The following is a 22241-nucleotide window of genomic DNA, read 5'->3' as shown; positions in this document are numbered from 1 at the left end:
CAAACCACATATTTCACAATTAGTTTTGTTAAATTCATCCTTATAGCTGAGAACAAACTGACCGAGGCTGATGTTCTGCCCCTGATACAGGAATAATGAATGGTTATATTAACCCTGTTGTTGTATTAGTATTGCGATTGTATCGGTGTAAGGTGGGTGTCAGTTAAGGTAAAACCCAACTGTTTGTAATACGCAAAGCTCTTTACGACTAGGGGGCCAATTCTGATGCGGTTTGGAAGGCCTCCTAAAGGCATTTGCTCCATACTTATCGGATCAAGAACGTGTCTTTCCAAAGAATCTGAAAAGTTTCCGGCCGAATGATTACGATGCAAGTTAGGTGTTAGGAGTATACTAATCTGAACCCGACGGCATTCAGAATGGCCAAACCGTCCGGAGCAGACTCGTTTATTATTATTATTATTTAGAGTTGTTACATAATGAATTGAAATATTACTTTAATGGTGTTTTATGTGGTTTCAATGGTTCAGTATGGCATGTCATTGCTAAATTATCTTAATATTTGTAGTGTATCTGTTGAAATATTCTTTTTGATGACCCTGTTTAAGAAATGTGATCTTTTTATTCTTAATGATTGTAATGATCTCACAAGTATACAAGGACAGATAATGCAGTCGATGTACTCCCACCCATGTGGAGCACCACAGGGATCAAAGCATACACTCTCGCAAGTATACAAGGACAGAGTATACAGTCTTTGTACTCCCACGCATTCGTAGCACCACCGTGCTCAGCCCATGCACTCTCACCAGTATACAAGGGAGAGTTTGCAGTCTTTGTACTCCCACCCATTTTGGAGCACCACGGGGCTCAGCACATACACTCTCACCTGTCTACAAGGGAGAGCATGCAGTCTTTGTACTCCCACCCATGTAATGCACACAGGGCTCGAGTCATACACTCTCATCAGTATACAAGGGAGAGCATGCAGTCTTTGTTCTTCATTTATAATGAATGCCACATTTTACATCCCCTATACTCTCAGTGCATCACATTAATGGTTATGTAACAGTAAGTGTTGATAAAGGGGGCAGAAATTACCGTGTAGTGGTTGCACATGAGAGTCGTGAAGCCCTGGCGCGTACAGAGCTCCTTGACAGAAGCATATGTTAAAACAAGCAATAAATGACTTTCTGTCCCTTCCCTCTCTCTTTGTTTTTCAGAAAAAGCCCGTTCTCCACCTAATGGCAGTCCAGCACATAATAGCAGTCCAGGTCTCTCAGTTGGATATATCGTTGGCATTGTGATTAGCGTGTTAGTGGTGGTCATCATTGTGTAAGTGTGCATAGAGACTCGTGCCAAGATATTTCCATCTGTGGCTTCAGTCCACCAATGGTTCCCAGCTGTTCCTCGGTGTTTCCTTTCTGGGATTAATACCCTCTCCCTTTGTCCTCAAGGTCTGCCTCTAGTCCTTCTTCATTGTTTCCTTTCAGGGATTATCCCTCTCTCCCTTCATCCTCAGGGTCTGCCTGTAGTCCTTCCTCAGTGTTTCCCTTCTGGGATTAACCGTCCTCTCCCTTCATCTCCAGGGTCTGCCTCTAGTCCTTCCTCAGTGTTTCCTTTCTGGGATTAAACTCCTTCTCCATTCATCTTCAACCTTTGTTCCTAGCTCTTCCTCGGTGTTTCCTTTCTGGGATTAACCCCCCTCTCCCTTCGTCCTCAAGGTCTGCCTCTAGTCCTTCCGCAGTGTTTCCTTTAAGGGAATAATTCCTACCTTCCTTCCTATTCAGGGCCCATCTCTAATTCTTCCTTCATGCTCTACCTCATAAATCATCCCTGTCTTCCTTTCACTTTAATATCTGCCTCTGCCACTCTCCTCTGACCCACTTCTTTGGATGCTCTGTGGGCTGAACGAGACAGGGAAGAAAATGTACTGGGTGACAGGAGTGAGCACTGCACAGCTGAGGTAAGGCTACACCATCATCACACAGCTGAGGTAAGGGTGCACCATTGTCACACGGTTGACATAGGGGGTACACCATCACCACAAGACTGAGGTAAGGGTACACCATAGTCACATGGCTGAGGTAGGGGTAACAGATTGCTAAACAAATTTACGTCTGTTTAGTTTCAATTTTTGATGGGTTAAGTAAACGTTTAAGGTCATGCAAAGATCAGCAACTCAACAATTGTATACAAATTGTCATCCATTGTGTATGTCTTCGTTTGACCTTGATAATGTGATTAGTCATATTTACGCTGTGCAACCAGATATCAAGTGAAGAATCACTTGCATATATTGTGTAATTCATGGGGCAGGCAACCTCTGGTGTGCACGCATGCTAGTTTAGTTTGTTTTATTTATTGGGATACAGGTTCACAGAGAGGTGTGTGAAGCCACATTTATTCTGAGGTAAGGCTACTCCATAGTCACAGGGATCAGGTAAGGCAACGCCATCGTAACACCGATGAGGTAAGGGTACACCACCGTCTCACGGATGAGGTAAAGGAACATCATCACACAGGTGAAGTACGAGTGCACCATTGTCACAAGTCTGAGGAAATGGTATACCATCGTTACACAGTGAGGTACGGGTCCACCATCGTTACATGGCGGAGGTAAGGGTACACCATCCTCACATGGCTGACGTTATGGTTTACTATTGTGAGACAGCTGACATAAGGGTACATCATCATCACACAACTGAGGTAAGGGTACACAATCGTCACACTGCTGAGATAAGTTTACACCATCGTCACACAGCTGAGATAAGGGTACACTATTGCCACACGGGTGACATAAGGGTAAACCATTGTAACACGGCTGAGGTAATGGTACACCATAATCACATTGATGAGGTAAGGGCCCATCATTATCATATGGCTGATATAAGGGTACACCATTGTCACATGGATGAGGTATGGGTACACCATCATCACACAGCTGAGGCAAGGGTACACCATTATCATACGGTTGAGGTATGGGTACACAATCGCCACACGGTTGAGATAAGGGTACCCCATTTCCACAATCAGGAGGAAAGGGTACACCATAGTCACACGGCTGAGGTAAGGTTACACCATCATCACACAGCTCAGGTAAGGGTACACCATTGTTACACCGCTCAGATAAGTGTACACCATCATCACACAGCTCAGGTAAGGGTACACCATTGCCACATGGCTCAGGTAAGGGTACACCATCATCACACCGTTCAGGTAAGGATACGCAATCGTCACACAGCTGAGGGAAGGGTACACCATTGTCACACGGCTCAGGTAAGGGTGAACCATAGTCACATGGTTGAGGTGAGTGTACACCATAGTCACAAGGCTCTAGTTAGGGTACAGCAGTGTCACACGGCTGAGGTAAGGGTACACCATTGTCACACTGCTAAGGTAAGGGAACACCATCATCACATGGGTGACGAAAGTGTACACCATAATCACATGTCTGAGGTAAGAGTACACTATCGTCACATGGATAAGGTCAGGGTGAACCATAGTCACACGGCTGACACAAGGTTGCACCATCATCACACAGTTGAGGTAAGAATACACCTTCGTCAGATAGCTGAGGAAATGGTACACCATCATCACATGGTTGAAGTAAGGGTACACCCTCAACAAACGGATGAGGTAAGGGTACTAAGCACAATAAGGGGACCCCCTCTAGCCAAGTTATTTAAAGGTCTGGGAGAAGAGGGGAAAACAACAACACAATCTGAATAGGCTCCCTCGTGACCTATATTTCTTTTGTCAAACTGATATTAAATTCAAATGGGCTGAATGTAGGCAAATAACGACAAAGGTCAAAAACAGGAGTAGGTTTGTTAGAACATGTGAATCAAACTTAGTCAAACTGCGCCAGTCCACTTCGGGGATGTCTCAGTGCTAGTATAATTGTAGGGGTCTAAGCACAGCGTTACGTATTTTAGCAGCACAAGATCTGTAGCTTGATGGAGAGGCGACCGGTCGAGAAATCCAACTAATTAAGGGTACACCATTGTCACACAGCTGAGGTAAGGGTACGCTTTCATAGTATTTTGGGTGCATGCAACTCTGGATTATAGTTGTTGGCTTAAATAATGTTACCTGAGAAGGAACAAGCTACTAGAAATGCTCAAAGTGAATGGCTGAGAATTTCAGCGGCATTAGACACTTGTCTGACATCTCAATGAGTGGTGTAAGCCCCCCATTAAGAGAATCTGTCTAGAGCTGAATGACAGAAAAGATGTCCAGGACTGCTGCTGCTAAACTGAGGGGCCCCTCATAGTCCAGTCCAGATGCTGCCAGAGAAGCCAGCTCACACCCAGTGGGACTTACATCTCTTCAGAATATGTGGAGTACTGGAGAAGCAGCTTCCATGTTGTGTAGAATTCATGTAGATCCAGTTGAACTGGTTACTTTGGCCGCTATTATTCAGTGTAATGGAATTTCCATTCATCTGTTTACAGGGTTGGGGTATGATTCTAGCATGTGTGATACCAAACTCAACAGGGTTTTTTCCAGCCAGTTTAGAGTAATGACGCATGGCTACACTATGTATCATAATGGCTGATGGCTGATGCACTTTGATGAGATTTGGGAATGTCTCTTGCCATTGGTCGGGAAACAATGGAGCAGTCTAGGAAATTATTGATGCCTCTTTCCCCTCTTCCACTGTTGGTATAATGTTTGTCCGAGTCTGCTCTGCACTGCTCTAGTTTAGGCAGACTATTGGATTTGCTATTAAAATGAGTGTTTAAGTAACTTGCCCAGCTTTTCTCCAAAATATAGGAACTAAGTCCCCCATGGTGCGGGTGGGTGATTGTATTTGAGGTCAGGGTGAACCATAGTTACACGGCTGACATAAGGTTGCAAAATCATCTCACGGTTGAGGTAAGCATACACCATCATCAGATGGCTGAGGTAATGGTTCATCATCATCACGCAGCTGAGCTAAGGGTACACCATCACCAAATGACTGAGTTAAAGAATCACCTTTGTCAGATGGCTGAGGTACGGGTACACCATTGTCACATGGCTGGGGTTAGGGTACAGCATTGCCACACGGCTGAGGTAAGTGTACGCCATCATAGTGTTTGGGTGCTTACAACTCTGGATTATAGTTGCTGTGTTAAATAATGTTACCAGAGAAGGAACAAGCTAATAGAAATACTCAAGGTGAATGGCTGTGAATTTCAGCTACATTAGCCACTTGTTTATCCACTCAAATGAGCGGTGTAAGCCCTCCAGTGAGAGAATCTGTCTAGAGGTGACTGACAGAAAAGATGTCCAGGGCTGCTGCTGCTACAGTGAGGGGTCCCTCCCAGTCTAGTCCAGGTGCTGCCACAGGATCACTGTCAAAATATTGAAGGTCAAAAGAGCGACCTACAAAAATATTGGAGAAACAATATCGATGTCAAGAATATCGACATCCCATCTACAAAATGGTAGGTACAAAAATATAGAGAAAAAAACTATCTACGTCAAAAATATCGTTATTAAAATTATTGTTTTTTTAGTTAAAAAAACTATGTAAAATAAACTAAGTAATACTTATAAATAAAATAAATATAGTTAAAAATATTTCATAATGTTTAAATTAATAAGTAATATATATAATTTAATAAAACATGAATTAAACATACACATATAATATATAAAATATATATATATATACATATATTACCTACTGGCGGTCGCCAGTAGGTATATATAGTTAGGATTTTTTCTCTATGGGTTTTTTGAAAATTCTATGTCTAATAACTTTGGCGTTTGTGGACGGAATTGGCTGAAATTTTTAGGAAAATGGCACATTTTGTTTCTGAGCAGCCCCTGAAAATTGGGGGGGGGGTTCGTCCAGGGGGGGTCGAGAAAAAAGGGGGGTCCCAAAACGTGTTTTTAACATTGAGTTTTCCATAGGGCGGTTGGCCTCACTTTTAGCCCGAACGGCTGAATGGATTTGCACGAAACTTGGCAAAATTGTAGGGACTGGTAGCCCGATGTGCCTTTTGTAGGTCTCAATATATGTGCTACAGTGGATTTTGAGAAATTAACGTTTAAAAAAAGATATATATCTGTAACAGCGGACCGGGCAGCGCTCCAGGACGCGTACTTTTCGCGCAACGGAGCTTTGTGAAGCGAAGCTGATTGGTTCTCCGGCGTCTGTCAACATTCCAAACAGTCCGTAGCGGTCGCCATCTTGTCTCTCGGTAGGATCGAGAGACAAGAGGAGGCCAAAGCGAAGGGGCAAATGACCATAAGGGGGAATAGTAGATCCTCGCTGACCCCCTAGGTTTGATGTGGAGGTTTTAAAAGGGCCCCGCGGGGCAAAAAAAAAAAAAAATAATAATAATCGAACGGCTGAATGGATTTGCACGAAACTTGGCAAAATATTAGGGACTGGTAGCCCGATGTGCCTTTGCTAGGTCTCAATATATGTGCTCCAGTGGATTTTGAGAAATTAACATTCAAAAAAAGATATATATCTGTAACAGCGCTCCGCTTCGCGTACTTTTCGCGTTACGGAGCTTTGCGAAGCGAAGCTGATTGGCTCTCCGGTGTCTGTAAACATTCCAAACAGTACGTAGCGGCCGCCATCTTGTCTGTCGGTAGGATCGAGAGACAAGAGGAGGCCAAAGCGAAGGGGCAAATGACCATAAGGGGGCATAGTAGATCCTCGCTGACCCCCTAGGTTTGATGTGGAGGTTTTAAAAGGGCCCCGCGGGGCAAAAAAAAAAAAATAATAATAATAATCGAACGGCTGAATGGATTTGCACGAAACTTGGTAAAATATTAGGGACTGGTAGCCCGATGTGCCTTTGCTAGGTCTCAATATATGTGCTTCAGTGCATTTTGAGAAATTAACGTTCAAAAACAAGATATATATCTGTAACAGCGCTCCGCTTCGCGGAGATAAAATTATATCTGTATTACCTAGCTGTTGCTAACACCAGTTAACAACGGCTAGTAGGAGATAGCGACCATCTTGGGCCCCACTTTGCATGTGAGTGATATTTATCACTAATGACATGCAAAGTGGGCATGCCAAGATGTTAGCGACTGGAAACAGTCGCTAACATCGCTATCTCCTATTATCAACTTTTGGAAATATTCGAGATAAGCGCGAATATCTCCAAAAAGTAACAGCTGCCCTGAGCAGTTCTTAGCCATGCTATCCAATGGGAGGTGGATAACATGGCTAAGAGCATTAGCTCGGTAATGCATGAATATCGCTGAGTTTTCAGCGATATTAATGCATTGCGGTCGTTTTTTATCGTATTTGCGATAAACCTTGATAATAGCAAGGTTTATCTGCGATAATTTCTGACGGTAAAAAAATCTTTGCAATGCATCGTTAGGGATAAATATCGCTTAACTTTGGTAATATGCCCCAACGTCTGTTAACGTTCGATTCGAAGGAAATCAGGAAGTGTTGAAAAACATTGTCTGCGCCATCTTGTCTTTTTTCAAATGCCACACTTTTGTCGTGCACGGCAGCCATTTTAGATGCCTTGACCAGACCCACTCTGTGCACGCTGTCGATCCTTAGCATGGCTCCCCACCCTCGCAAGCATCTCACCCAGGCAGTGGTCACCCCCGCTCTCTGTCTTATGCATGGGTAATAAACCTCCCCCCATCTGCGCTGCTCTTCCCTGAGAATCACACCCTGTGCCCACCCGACACCTCCCTTTCGCCCTATTCACTACCGCACCCTCTGACACTCCTTTTCCTCTGTGTCCGATTGTCCAGGCCGGTCCTAGGCTATCAGCTAGCCCTGCAGATGTAGTTTATGGCCACAGCTGTAAAGAATCACCCCTCTTCAAAGGAGTTATAGTAGATCAAGGCCCACACTCGATGAGATCCGTCACAGCAGAAGCGTTGCTATTATCTGAAAACCATCCTGTATTGTGATTGGGGAGGGGACTGAGCGTGAAGCGGAAGATTCCAGGGATGACTCTTTGTACATCAAAGTTTTTACAATTATGTGTCACATTAAAAATATATAGCACTCCGACAAAGTAGTAAGATTATAAAACTTTAATAATTTATAAATATATACAAGAAAACAAAAATAGTAATAACATATAAACATTTTTAGGGAAAAACAACGAAGTAGCGGTCGGCTGTGCGAATAGTCCCAACGCAGCACAACGTCCAGATTTCCGGCGTGGGGCGTCGCGGGGGGTGGGTCATCAGTAGCAAACTGTTGTGCGAATAGTTCCAAGGCAGCAGAACGCGCCGAAATCTAGATGACACGAAAGTGATGTCTAGTAAGTTGCCACCCAGCAAATAACGGCGTGGGGCGTCGCGGGGGGTGGGTCATCAGTAGCAAACTGTTGTGCGAATAGTTCCAAGGCAGCAGAACGATGGCACCAAGGTGATGTCCAGTAAGTTGCCGCACTGGTTTTGGTATCCTACAATGCTGCTCCGAATAACGGCGTGGGGCGCCCCGGGGGAGGCGGCGTGAACGGGCCTCTCCAGGTGGAGTGTCATCTGTTGTACTGGGGCGCCCCTTTACCGTTTCAGTTGCCATTCCGTCCGTTTTTGGTCCACTGTGTCAAAAGCCGCAATTCAGCTGAGTTGCGCCCACTCTTGCGGTGCAGCGATAGGCGGCTGTCACAGGACTCTCAAAATGGCGGCAGGCTCTTTCCTTTTTGGGCCTGGTCCACTGAAATGGCCCTTGGACACCTTGGAAATCGGACGCTTGTCTGCTAGGTCTTGGACCCCATTCTCGAAAACGTCCCCTCCGCCTTGAGAATTCATCAAAAGTTTTGGGGGCCCCGACTCCTGCAGGCTTCTGGTGGGGAGCGGCTGCCATGATTGCTCGCGGAATGACCACGATGGAGCTACGAGATGGTGGTGCTCTCATGCTGACGCCAGTTTAGTCTGAAATATCCAGAAACAAGGTGGGGCTTTCATCGTTTGGGAAAAAAAAAAAGTTTTCATCCAATGAAAAGTGTTGTTTTTAGGTCATATGATCAAGCCTTCCATCATTAGGAAACCAACAGTAAAATGAACCAATGAAAAGTTTTATAAACAAGTCACATGGCCTGTTATGCGGCATAGGGTATAAAATGCGGAGAAAATACGTTGGCACGTGAGGCGGCGTCAGTAGCGGACCGATGTGCGAATAGGCCGAAGGCAATACAACGCGCCAAGATCCGGATGGCACCGAGGTGGTGTCCAGCAAGTTGCAGCACTGGTGTGGCCATCCTACAATGCTGAAAGTCGGCGTGGGGCGCCCCGTTGGCCTGTGAGTTTGCGTCCGTAGCGGACCGATGTGCGAATAGGCCGAAGGCACCACAACGCGCCAAGATCCGGATGGCACCGAGGTGGTGTCTAGTAAGTTGCCGCACTGGTGTGGCCATCCAACAATGCTGAAAGTCGGCGTGGGGCGCCCCGTTGGCCTGTGAGATGGCGTCAGTAGCGGACCGATGTGCGAATAGGCCGAAGGCAGCACAACGCGCCAAGATCCGGATGGCACCGAGGTGGTGTCATAGTTGAGAGTTCTGAGCAGCGGTTGTAACACTGTCTGAAGCTTATTTGCAGCTGCTGCAGCTTCACTACGCGCCAAGATCCGGATGGCACCGAGGTGGTGTCTAGTAAGTTGCCGCACTGGTGTGGCCATCCAACAATGCTGAAAGTCGGCGTGGGGCGCCCCGTTGGCCTGTGAGATGGCGTCAGTAGCGGACCGATGTGCGAATAGGCCGAAGGCAGCACAACGCGCCAAGATCCGGATGGCACCGAGGTGGTGTCTAGTAAGTTGTCGCACTTCTGTGGCCATCCTACAATGTTGAAAGTCGGCGTGGGGCGCCCCGTTGGCCTGTGAGATGGCGTCAGTAGCGGACCGATGTGCGAATGGGGCCAAAGGCAGCGCAACAATATTTTCTGACTGACACCACAAGGCGCTGAGATGCCAAGATCCGGATGGCACCGAGGTGATGTCTAAGTTGCGGACTGATGTGCGAATGGGGCCAAAGGCAGCGTAACAATATTTTTTGTATGGAAGATACCACTAGGCGTTGAGATGCCAAGATTCGGATGGCACCGAGGTGATGTCTAGCAAGTTGCTGTACTGGTGTGGTCATCCTACAATGCTGAAACTCGGCGTGGGTCGCCCCATTAGCCTGTGAGATGGCGTCAGTAGCGGACCGATGTGCGAATAGGCCGAAGGCAGCACAACGCGCCAAGATCCGGATGTCACCGTGGTGGTTTCATAGTTGAGAGGCACTTCATCTGCAGTGGGGCGCCGAGATCCGGATGGCACCGAGGTGATGTCTAGCAAGTTGCTGTACTGGTGTGGTCATTCTACAATGCTGAAAGTCGGCGGGGGTCGCCCCATTAGCCTGTGAGATGGCTGTTCTTTGGATTTGGGCCTGGTCCACTAAAATGGCCCTGGGACACCTTAGAACTCGGACGCTCGATTTTTTTTTCCTTTCCTGTACATGCAAAAAAAGGTAAATGCCCGGTACGTTACACGCTTCATCTGCCACGATGAACTCTCCAGAGGAACCGAAAAAAAATATAGTTGTGGTAACTATACCATGCATCGTCATATGGAGAGGTGGCACCAATTAATTATAGTGCTGCATAAAAGAGAGATTTGGAGGAGAACCCCTGACCTGCTAGTACATTCATCAAAGAAGTGGCACTGAGAGCTTCAGAGGCAAGGGAAACGGTCCCAAATATTTAGAAGAACTTTGGAAAGATTAAAATGACATGTTTAGATTGTGGCAAATTAATTTCATGTGGACAGATGAGTGTTACTCTAATAAATACAGCATATGAACATCATCATAGTCGATGGTTGGTAGAGACATTTTGACTATATCCTGGACCTGCCCGTCCTCGCCCAAAATGGCGCCGGAATAAATGGGACTCGTAACTCCTTGTTGTGTACTGGTTGCAGAACCTTGAAATCACGAGATACGTATGCAGTTTTGAAGCACATGGCGGGCGGGGACGAGAATTGATTGAATATTTCGACATCCCTATTGATATTAAGTTCTGATGTGTTATTGATTACTGTACTATTGAAAGTTCGAATTAACGTCACCCATGGTACTTGCCCGCAAATGTATATCTAGATAATTTTATTGTAACTGGCCCTGTCGTATTTTAATTATAAAATGTACGTCCACCGATTCCGTAACTGTTAGACACCTTAGTTCTTGCAACCTAATGGCCCGCCCGTTACGTTCCTCTACAGTGTAAATGTCTACTCATCACATACGATTACAGTTTGCTCTGTGGCAGGCCCACGTGGTTATAGGCTCGTATTTGTATAATGAAATTTTCACAATAAAGGTTTTTAAAAGAAAACATGGTATTAGTATATACATTGGTAAAGTTTTTAATAATAGTGACTGTTTTAGAATCATTAAAAGGCAAGTGAAATAAAGCAGACCAATTACATGAAGGGTAAAAGGTATAATACGAAGGAACGCAGTAAAGATAAATGGTCAAGGGCTGTTGTGTTTTCTATTCCTGCAACATAAAGTGATCGATAAGAATCTCATATTCAGGCGTATCGGCGACTAAGACAGCAGGTCGACCCTCTTTTGCTCAACGGCTCCGTCATGGGACGAAGAAACGCTCTTTTTCTCGAAAAAAGAATATATTTTACTTGCAGGACAGTTGTAAAATTTCCGGGAAAGTACATTAGCCTGGAACATTATAACATATATTTAAGAAAAAATAATGTTCGGAAGTAATGAAAAGCGTAATTTTTAGGTCATATGACCAAGCCTTTCATCATTACAATAAGAAAAGTAAAATGAACCAATGAAAAGTTTTATTAACAAGTCACATGACTTGTTATGCTTACGTTATGCGCTGCGCGCCCCGGATGACTTCCGGATGCGCTAACGCGGCGCGTCATATGACGCATTACGCGACAACGCAGGTACAGAATATAGTCAAAATGTCTCCACCAACCAGCGGTCGGAACACAACCCCTTTCAGCAGGCTAAATAGTTCTGTTAAATGACAACAGAAGGGACAGGCAACAAGAACCATCAGTCAAAGAGGGGAGGGCTAGTTCTTATCTACCGGGTTACATTGGGGCGCTACCGGAACTGATCGAATTGCTGGTCTACAGTGTTTCTGGATGTTTCAGACTGAAGCTGGGGTTAGCATGAGAGCAGCACCATTTCGTAGCTCCGTCGTGGTCATTCCGCAACCAATCATGGCAGCCGTTCTTTATCGTTATTTTGGGCGGGGTGGGTGGCGGAGCCGAGCTGTTTTGCAGCCATCATTGTGTGGAGTTCAGTTCATCTCACTAGTTTTGTATTTGTAATGAGGGGTTGTTCCTAATGTTTCTATTTTAGCGAGGTCAAAAAGAGATCCCATTAGTGGCCTACTGATTTTGCTCGATTCCTTTTCTTTCTTTTTTACACGATTTTTCGTTATCTGCAAAGACTAAACAGAGTATTGCGACTCTGTGTTTGTTTGTAAATAGAGAATGAACCAAAGAGAACTAATTCTAAAACAGTAAATACTTGGATAACAATCAATCAAATGGAGAGAGAAGCAGGCACGACGGATTACAACGGGGGCAAAGGCCTGCGTTAACTACCTTTCACTATCTGCAAAGAGAGAGTACTCCTAATAGAAATGAGGGGGGGGGGCACCATTCAAAGCAGATCAGTGTGCATAAACACGAAAATGTTTTCACTTACCACGTACTTGACATTCGACAGCTTATGATATTTGCTATTAAAAAACCATTGAAATTCACTGAAAAAACCATAGGTTATAGACCATATATAGTTAGGAATTAGCATTTACAAAACCTTGAAAATTCACTGAAAAAACCATAGGTTATAGACCATATATAGTTAGGAATTAGCATTTAAAAAACCTTATTTTACTCACACAAAACCATTGAAATTCCATATATAGTTAGTTGCACTAACTATATATCGCGCACCCGCAATCCACTGCTGATCATGTCACATATTACATCATTCATGACATGGTCAGTGACATCACTGATGACATCACTGATGACATCTCACATGACATCACTGATGACATCACTGATGACATCTCATTTGACATCATTCTTGTGCTAATACGATAAACCTCTTCAGACTCTAATAAAACCTTAGATACACTCAGTGTATACAGACACTCACACTGTTACTCATCCATGGAGTTACTCACACACCTAGTCAGTCATGCAAAGAATCAATCACACCTCTATTTCCTCAACTATACAGTTATACACACCTTACTTATTCAAACATATACTAACACATATTTACTCTCTTATACAATCCCTGATACAAGTTCACAATGATCCATACAGCCACTCACACATTCAGTGGCTCTCATGCACAGTTATTTATATATGCCAACTCTCACATGTACTGTGTTTTACATATGTACTTACTATGACATGTAGCATTGACATATCCATTCACTCATCAATACACTCATGCACACAGTCAACCGCCCATGTAGCTGTTTCCACATGCACTCTTGAACTCATACACGTAGTGAATCAACTGCTCACACATCTATGCACAGAGTCACACACCTCCCAGCCACCCCCACACAAACTCAATCTCCCATACAAATACTTGGGCAACCAATCAATAACATATGTAGCCTCTCATATAGCTAATGATCGACACATGCAGCAGTTTACATCACAACAGACATACTGAAGCAAACATTCAGGCAGTTTAGTCACTAACCCATGCATTTAGTACGACACATTTATTCACTCACTCATACAGTCAGTCACGCACCTACTAAATCCTTCATCGAGACACTTATACATCCACTCATTCTTCAATATATCTAACATATTTAAACTTTACAGAAACACACAGTCACTGGATGATGTCATCAGTGATGTCATCAGTGATGTCATCAGTGATGTCACTGACCATGTCATGAATGATGTAATATGTGACATGATCAGCAGTGGATTGCGGGTGCGCGATATATAGTTAGTGCAACTAACTATATATGGAATTTCAATGGTTTTGTGTGAGTAAAATAAGGTTTTTTAAATGCTAATTCCTAACTATATATGGTCTATAACCTATGGTTTTTTCAGTGAATATATATATATATATATACTTAATCAGTTTTAATAAGTATTTTAATAACTTATAAATTATTTAAAACTATTATTAATTACAACTACATCTATGCACATAAAACAATAACATAAATAACAATTACATAATTATTTATAACAAATTTAATTTTAATATCTTTAAAAGGAATTATATATTACATTAGCTAAATTAATACAAAAAATATTAAATATTAAATTCCAACTCTAAACAAAACAACAACAGTAAGGAAAATGTTGGCTAGCGTAGGGCTTAAAATTACTATTCCCACTCCAAAGAGTGCAAAAGTAGCGAAATTGTTGGATAGCGGAGGGGTAAAAATTATTATTCCAACTCCAGAGAGTGCAACAGTAGGGAAAGTGTTGGATAGCGTAGGGGTAAAAATTACTATTCCAACTCCAGAGAGTGCAACAGTAGGGAAAGTGTTGGATAGTGTAGAGGTAAAAATTAATATTCAAACTCCAGAGAGTGACACAGTAGGGAAAGTGTTGGATAGCGTAGGGGTAAAAATTGCTATTCCAACTCCAGAGAGTACAACAGTAGGGAAAGAGTTGGATAGCGTAGAGGTAAAAATTAATATTCAAACTCCAGAGAGTGCAACAGTAGCGAAAGAGTTGAATAGCGTAGAAGTAAAAATGTGTATTCCAACTCCAGAGAGTGCAACAGTAGGGAAAGAGTTGGATAGTGTAGAGGACAAAATTAATATTCAAACTCCAGAGAGTGCAACAGTAGCGAAAGAGTTGAATAGCGTAGAAGTAAAAATTAATATTCAAAGTTCAGAGAGTGAAACAGTAGGGAAAGTGTTGGATATCGCGGGGGTAAAAATTACTATTCCCATTCCAGAAAGTGCAACAGTAGGGAAAGTGTTTGATAGCGTATAGGTAACAATTACTATTCCAACTCCAGAGAGTGCAACAGTAGGGAAAGTATTGGATAGCAGAGGGTTCAAAATGAACATACCTTTGAATAAAATATTTTTTTTTAAATAATTAATGATTTAATTATTAAATAACTATAATTTATTTACAAATACCAAGAAATAATTATTAAAAACATAATTACCACTGAATAATTAATTAGCAATGAATTCATTATACATACCAATGAATAATAACTAATACAAATTAATTAACAAATAATAAATATTGAACAATAAAATATTTTTTATAAAAAACATATTAATTTATAAAAAGTAATTACCAAGTACAACATACAGAACAATTAAATAGTTTTCTATACCAAAAAATTATAATTATTACACGTTAATCACCACTTAATAATTACTTATTAATATACTTATTGAAAATATCAATAAAAAATATGTAACATTATTTAATACAAATTAATAATTAACTAAACAAATAAAATAAATACCAATTAATAATTAATGTCAATAAATTAATAAATACCCAACAATACCTTTAATATTTACTTAATTAGATTTCAATTACTTCCAACACTATTTCCCTATAAACGCACAACACACCAATATTAAATTAATACACTTAACATAATTATCAATTAATCAAGTAATACAAAATAATTACCAATTAGTAAACATTAATTACCAATTCATAATTAATTAACAATAACATAATTATCAATACCAATAAATAAAAAAAAATTATTACTTAATTACAATAAAAGTACTTCCCACCCTATTCCCCTATAAACCCACAACCCACTACAGAACTTACACACGAAAATTAATTACAATTAATTTATAATTCCTAAAAATAATAATTCATTTAGTATAATTAAATTACTTCCCACCCTATTTCCCTATAAACCCACAACCGGCTATGGTACTAAAACACAAAATTGACTTAAAAAAACCAATATTAACATATAAAAATTGTATACATATATTTTAAAACCAGTAAAACACTTATTAAATAACATATAACACATACATATTAAATACATAATAAAATACATAACAATAATATAAATATCTATATTAGTAACATCGATATTAGTAACATCTATATATTTGATATCGATATTACTAACTTTGATATTACTTACATTGATATAGAAAAATCGATATTACTTACCTTAGGGTCGATATTCTGTCCATCGATATTCTTAACATTAATATTCTGTCCCTTTGATATTATCATCTCATTATTAGTGTAGTTCGATCTTTTTTCCGATATTTTGACTGCTCACCGCTGCCATAGAAGCCTGCTCACACCCAGTGGGACGTACATCTCTTCGGAAAATCTGGAGTACTGGAGAATCTCTTCCATGTTGTGTAGAATTCACGTGGATCTGTTTGAACTGGTTACTTTTGGAATGTTATGGAATTTTCATTCATCTGGCTTAAACTGACTGGAATCTGAGGAAAAAGTCCTGCTCATTTAAGGACTTTCCCTCAAAAGTACTTGTACAGTGGAACTGTTGGGACGTTTATGGGAAGCCCTCTTCCTACTTTATTCACAATATTTACATTTGCTTTTGCATTGTGAGTTTGAGAGCATTTAATGATTTTTATCAATGTTTTAATATGACTCAGTTTTTGATTTCTTTATAATGTTTGATCTTTTGATTGAATTTGGTTTGTTTTTGTGATATTTGTCTTATTATATTTTTGAATTTGGACTCAACTTTGTTTAGACCATGGAGGTATTTTATTTCTTAACTGTATGGCCTTTTCAATAGCTGTTAAACTTCTAGTTTGCTGCTTATGCTCAACTATGAACCTTAATCTAGAGATTACTTCCAGGATCCAGTGTTCACAGCTCTCTGTAAGGCTGTGTCCTCTCTCCACCAAATTCTAACACCTGCAGCTTACCCTTCGTATGACGTCTATCTGTCCCAGTAGTGTTTAGTGATGATTATCTCTTGTCTCTCTTCCTTTAGGGATGCAGCTGTGGGGGAGTCTGCTTAGATGGCACCCAACAAGAGTAAGTACAGAAATGAGACAACATTATAAAATGGGGCCTCTTCAGTATGTTCAAAGGGACCTCCAAGAGCCCAGACATGTTTTCATAAGGGATACGCCTGCTGAAGCTTTGTCTCTTTGGGGTCTGATCCAAGAAACTAAATCTGACCATGCAAAGATATGTTTAGAGCTTGTGGTCTTACTTTAGGACAATGGTAATCCTACACTCTTCCCATGGGAGTTTAGTGTCCAAGGGGTCCATTAGGATGGCGGGCGGACTTTGCCCAACCGCCATCCCTGTGCAAAACGGGACCGCCCTCATAGAAGCGGCGGTCCCGCCTTGGTCATTAGGATGCACCTGCCACACTGGCGGGCGCATCCTGTATTTTTACCATCGCGGCGGGCAGTGCTGGAAGTGCCGCCCGCCGCAATGGGGGCATTTCAAAGCACAACATGACAGGCACCGCGAGGTGCCTGACATGTTGCACTTTGAAATGCGGGGGGGTACCATAGGTACCCCCATGTGCACCCCCATCCCCCGGAGTCCCAGGGGGCCCACAACGGGCCCCCGCAGGGAGCCTCCGCATGCCAAGGCATGTCTGCAAGCCCATCATAATATGGCTGGAGGTGTATAATAGACACTGCCAACATATAAAACATTTTCCGCCCCGGCTGCAAGGCGGTCCACACCGCCATAGTAATATGGCGGGGGGAAAATGGGTGGCAGCCGGGCATGAATGTAGGGCGGATCGCCACCGCCACCATGGCGGTGTCGATCCACCCGACATCGTAATGGGCCCCCAAGTGTCTTCATTGTCTACAGAACAGAAGGACTTGTGATGACATTTGTATAGTGCTTCAAACCTTTGGAGGGGCATCAAGGCACATTATCAGACCGGTATTCTACTATAGAGTGAACAAGCGCATGGTTAGTCTGGTGTTGTGTTTCCAGAGTAGTAGGGCTCCATAGGTGCAGAGGTCTATGTTCGAAGACTATTGTCTGCTCTTTTGCTGAAGCGGATGCTGAGCTGTGTAATTCAAGTCTGTAACTTCCCAATAGTCCAGCACTCACCTTCTCCACTAAAATGGTGCACTAAAAGCTTCTCTAAGTACAGACATTGCAGCCTTTGGTTGTCCATATATTGTTATTGCCATGAAACACCCTTAGAAAGAGTCATGGCAGTCAGAATCCAGAGAAACAAGGTGTACTAGGAGAGATGAAACATAGGGGCCCATTAGGATGTCGGGCAGATCGCCACCGCCATGCAGGCAGCGGCGATACGCCCGACATCCATGACCGCCCGCCACCTATTTCCCCCCTGCCATATTACAATGGCGGGGTGGACCACAGCAGACGGTAACACCGTCCGCCGCTTTTCCGCCCCGGTCGCCTTGCGGCCGGGGTGGAAAAGGGTTCATATGACTGGCGGTGTCTATCAGACACCGCCAGCCATATTATGATGGCCTCATTCAGATGCCTTTCCATGGTGGCAATGCCGCCACGGAAAGGCATGCGGTCTATACTTTGGGGGCCCCCTGCAGGCCCCCATGGTGAAGGCGAGGTGGGGGCGCACATAGGTGGTACCTGTGGTACCCCCCTGCATTTGCATACACAAAGCGGCACGTATCGCGGTGTCTGCCGCTTTGTGTATGCAAATGCATGCCATGCATTTTTAACATTGCGGCTCGCGGTGCTTTTCAGCACCGCCCGCTGCAATGTTAAAAATGCATGATGCGCCCGCCAGTGTGGCGGGTGCATCATAACAGGCATGGGGGGACCGGTGCTCCCGTCGTGGGCGGTCCTGTTTTCCACAGGGATGGCCAGCGGGCAAAGTCCGCCCACCATCCTAATGGGTGCCTTACACTGGTTCCCCATGATGGTGCCCGGATAGACCTGCTCACCCCTGACCCGCTCACCCCTGACCCAATCACCCCTGACCCACTCCACACTCTCACACTCTTTCACACTTTTTGGCCAGCATACACATTTGCTGTATACAAAGTGAATTTATTGCTTGATCTTCAACTAGTGCAACAAAGTCCCCATGGGTCACTAGGATTCTCAGGTATCCTCCTTCCTCAGGCTCCAAGCCCCTTATATCCCGTCCTCTTACATCACTTGCCGCTTGCACCAGCAGGGAAGGTAACGTGTTTGTTCAGCCATCGTTTTTTACCCTCACCAAGAAAAGCACAGCCGGTTTACATTGCCAGAGATAGTAGGAGCCAATGTTTACACAGAAGCTACTAGTCTGAGTCAAGTCCAATCATAAGGTGCCTAAACCTGGAAGTATTCAGGCTCTGATACAGTTTCCAATCTCAAATCTCACTAGAAGAGAAAGGTTTTAAGTTTTTCTGGAGCCCTTTAGGCATGAGGCATTCCTTAATTCCAACGTTAGGCTATTCCACGTGTCACCTGTGCTCCCTGTAGCTGTCTGCCTTCCAGTGCTGTCTGCTGAAATTTGTAGAAAACCAGCTGAACCTGATCTTAGGGCCATAGGTGCCTCATTGGAACATAAATGTGGTGTCTAAAGGCCAGTTATCTGGACCACTTTGATAAGTAGCTTTTTAAAGTGTCATATGGGCACAATATTTCATCCTATCCACAATCCGGAGCCAGTGTAATTTATTAAGTGTTAAAGTCATGTGCTTGCGCAGTTTGACACAAGGAACAACCCTCAAGGTAACATTTTGAATGTTCTCAAGCGTGCGCTTGTGCTTCTAGGGTGCATCCTCCTTTTTAGTCCAACTGTATCTGACACAAACTACAGCTAAGAGTGTCTGACAGACCTTCCATGTTAAGGTGCTTATCTAAGACCACTCCAAGTGACTTTACCCTTTTCTTGAGGCTAAATTCAGAATCCCTGTAGGAAGCTGGCTTAGTATATGGTGCTCACTTACGTAAATACAGCACCTTGCACTAATCCAGACAACTATGAAGGTGATTTTAGTGGTCTTAGACAACCTTAGAAAGCTCTCTAAGTGATAGCTGTGGAGGGCAGCCTTCAGGCTTAGTCCAGAAGGTGTGTAAAGCAGCTTGTTTTACTAGTACTAATCACATAGTGAAGGCTAAGTGAAAAAGAACCACACAGTATAGTTATAAAAATATGTATTTATTATAAACACTCTCTAACACATTTCAATATCTCCTACCCTGAAAAAAAATCACTATACTTTGATAATAGAGCACGTAAGTAGCACAAAAACACAGTGGTTGCCAGGGGAAGACCAAATGATATACTAATAAAGTGGAATTGAAACCACAACCGAAGTCGAGACTGGACCCAGAAGATGTAGAAGTGCAGGGGACCCAATGAACCACCCAAGGTAAGTACCCAGGAACCTCAATCTACTCCGAGTCAAGGGGGAAGAAAAGGAGAGGCCGCCCTCCACTCACGACATTATAAACAACAAAGGGCCCACCTAAAATACACAAAACAACAACAGCTACCATGGTTTTATGGTTAGGACAGTCATTGACGTAGGGCGACAAATTAGAGTGGTTGAATGGCCCACACTCGAGGGAAATGAAAAAAGATTTTGAAATCCCTGGGCTTGTCAATTTATGTCAAGACTAAGGGGTCTATTAGGATGGAGGGCGGACTTAGTCCGCCTGCCATCCTATCGGTGTTTGGGACCGCCCGCCATAAGGGTGGGGGTCCCGTGGGGGGTATTAGGTTGCGCCCGCAACTATGGCGGGTGCATCCTGCATTTTTAGCATTGTGGTGGGCGGTGCACTCAGCACCGCCCGCCACAATGCTAAAAATGCACTAATGCATTGGCATTAACAAAGCGGCAGGCACCGCGCGGTGCCTGGCTCTTTGTTAATGCAAATGCAGGGGGGTACCACAGGTACCCCCGTGTGCACCCCCCACCTGTTCTTCACTCCTGGGGCCTGCAGGGGGCCCCCGAAGTGAAGACCGCATGCCTTTCCGTGGCGGCATCGCCGCCACAGAAAGGCATCTAAAAATGCCCATATTAATATGGCTGGCGGTGACTAATACACACCGCCACCATATTAAACCTTTTCCGCCCCGGACACAAGGCAACCGGGACAGAAAAGCGGCAGACGGTCTTTCCGTCCGCCGCGGTCCCCCCCGCCATACTGATATGGCGGGGGGCATTCAGGAGAGGATGGCGGGCGGATTGCCCCCGCCAGGCCGGCGGTGGCTACCGCCAGCCTGGCGAGGGCAATCCGTCCGCCATCCTAATGGGCCCCTAAGTGTATTTTAGGTGTGGCCCTTTGTTGTTTATAAAGTACCCAGGAACTCCAAAGAGGCCGAGTGCAGATTGAAACACTTCCTTCATAGTATGCTTAGTGGGTGGTGTATCGGTTGCAGTCCAAGTGTATTACCAATTTGTATGGCAAATTGGCTAAATACTTCCACCAGGTGAGTTAGAAATGCAATGCCCGTTTCCTCATTGTTCTATTGGTTCTTGCACATCTTTGTCCCCCTGAATGAAGGTGTCTCAATGTGTCCCTAACTGGCCCATTGAAAATTTTGCATTTTTTTTAGATGTGACCTGCTTGACTGGGCTCAAAACTGCAGACGAGGCCTCACCAGTGATGTGTACAGAACATACAACCGTCTGCTGAGTTTGCACCACAACATGTTGTTGACAAGTGAATTCCGCAGGTTGCATTCTTTGAGAGCCATCATCCCTCATTCATCCTGGACCCAGACTCAAGCCTAGAGCCATTAATCTCCTTTCTGCCAATTGCCCACATGTCAAAGGCAGGCCCTTCAGACAGTCCTGGATTTTTGGCCCACTGTACTTTGCATGCCTGGATTTCAAAGTCCACGCCTATAGCAGAAAACATAAAACTACAAGTACCAAAATGCCAAGGGCTGTTGGCTAAATAGCCAGGACTGGCTGATGACCTCATCTATGATAATTGTCCACCTGGAGCTCTAAAAATTAAAGTTACTCTGCTGAAGGTCTAATTTGTCCTGGTCTTTAAAACCTTTTCCCTGCTAATGACAAGGTGAACTCATCATGTATAATGGGAAAAACAAATTTCCAGCACCGGAGGGGAAAAGCCTTAGCAGCCAAGGTGTTAACAGAATAGTTTTTCGTAGAAAGCCCACTTCAGTGTCCCTAATTCAAACAGACCCACAGATATCACATATGAACACAAAGAGGCACTGCAGAGGGCATGTGGTGCAAAGGCACTTGGGACAGGTTTTATTGAGTGTTTCAAGAAGATGCCCTAGCATGCCTGGGAATCCTGGAGGTGGACGGGGCGCCAACTGGTGCAGTGGGGCCAAAAGGGCCACTCACATTTCAAATGTTGGTGCAATACTATGAGTAAATCA

At 43.7% G+C, this 22241-nt stretch overlaps 1 long non-coding RNA gene across 1 annotated transcript in view; it reads left to right on the top strand.

The window, feature by feature from the left end:
• Positions 1–21857, top strand: part of LOC144766572 (uncharacterized) — a 110456-nt gene extending 88599 nt beyond the window's left edge. The window contains exons 3-5 of the long non-coding RNA XR_013597842.1: positions 1182–1293; positions 16905–16948; positions 21441–21857. This is a non-coding gene — a long non-coding RNA (uncharacterized LOC144766572). The remainder of the gene's footprint in view (positions 1–1181; positions 1294–16904; positions 16949–21440) is intronic.
• Positions 21858–22241: the final 384 nt, after the last annotated feature.

The sequence above is a fragment of the Lissotriton helveticus genome, chromosome 7, assembly GCF_964261635.1.
Source record: "Lissotriton helveticus chromosome 7, aLisHel1.1, whole genome shotgun sequence".
Classification (NCBI taxonomy): Eukaryota; Metazoa; Chordata; class Amphibia; order Caudata; family Salamandridae; genus Lissotriton; species Lissotriton helveticus.
The sequence above is the reverse complement of the archived record's forward strand: the minus strand, read 5'-3'. Positions and strand labels throughout refer to the sequence as shown.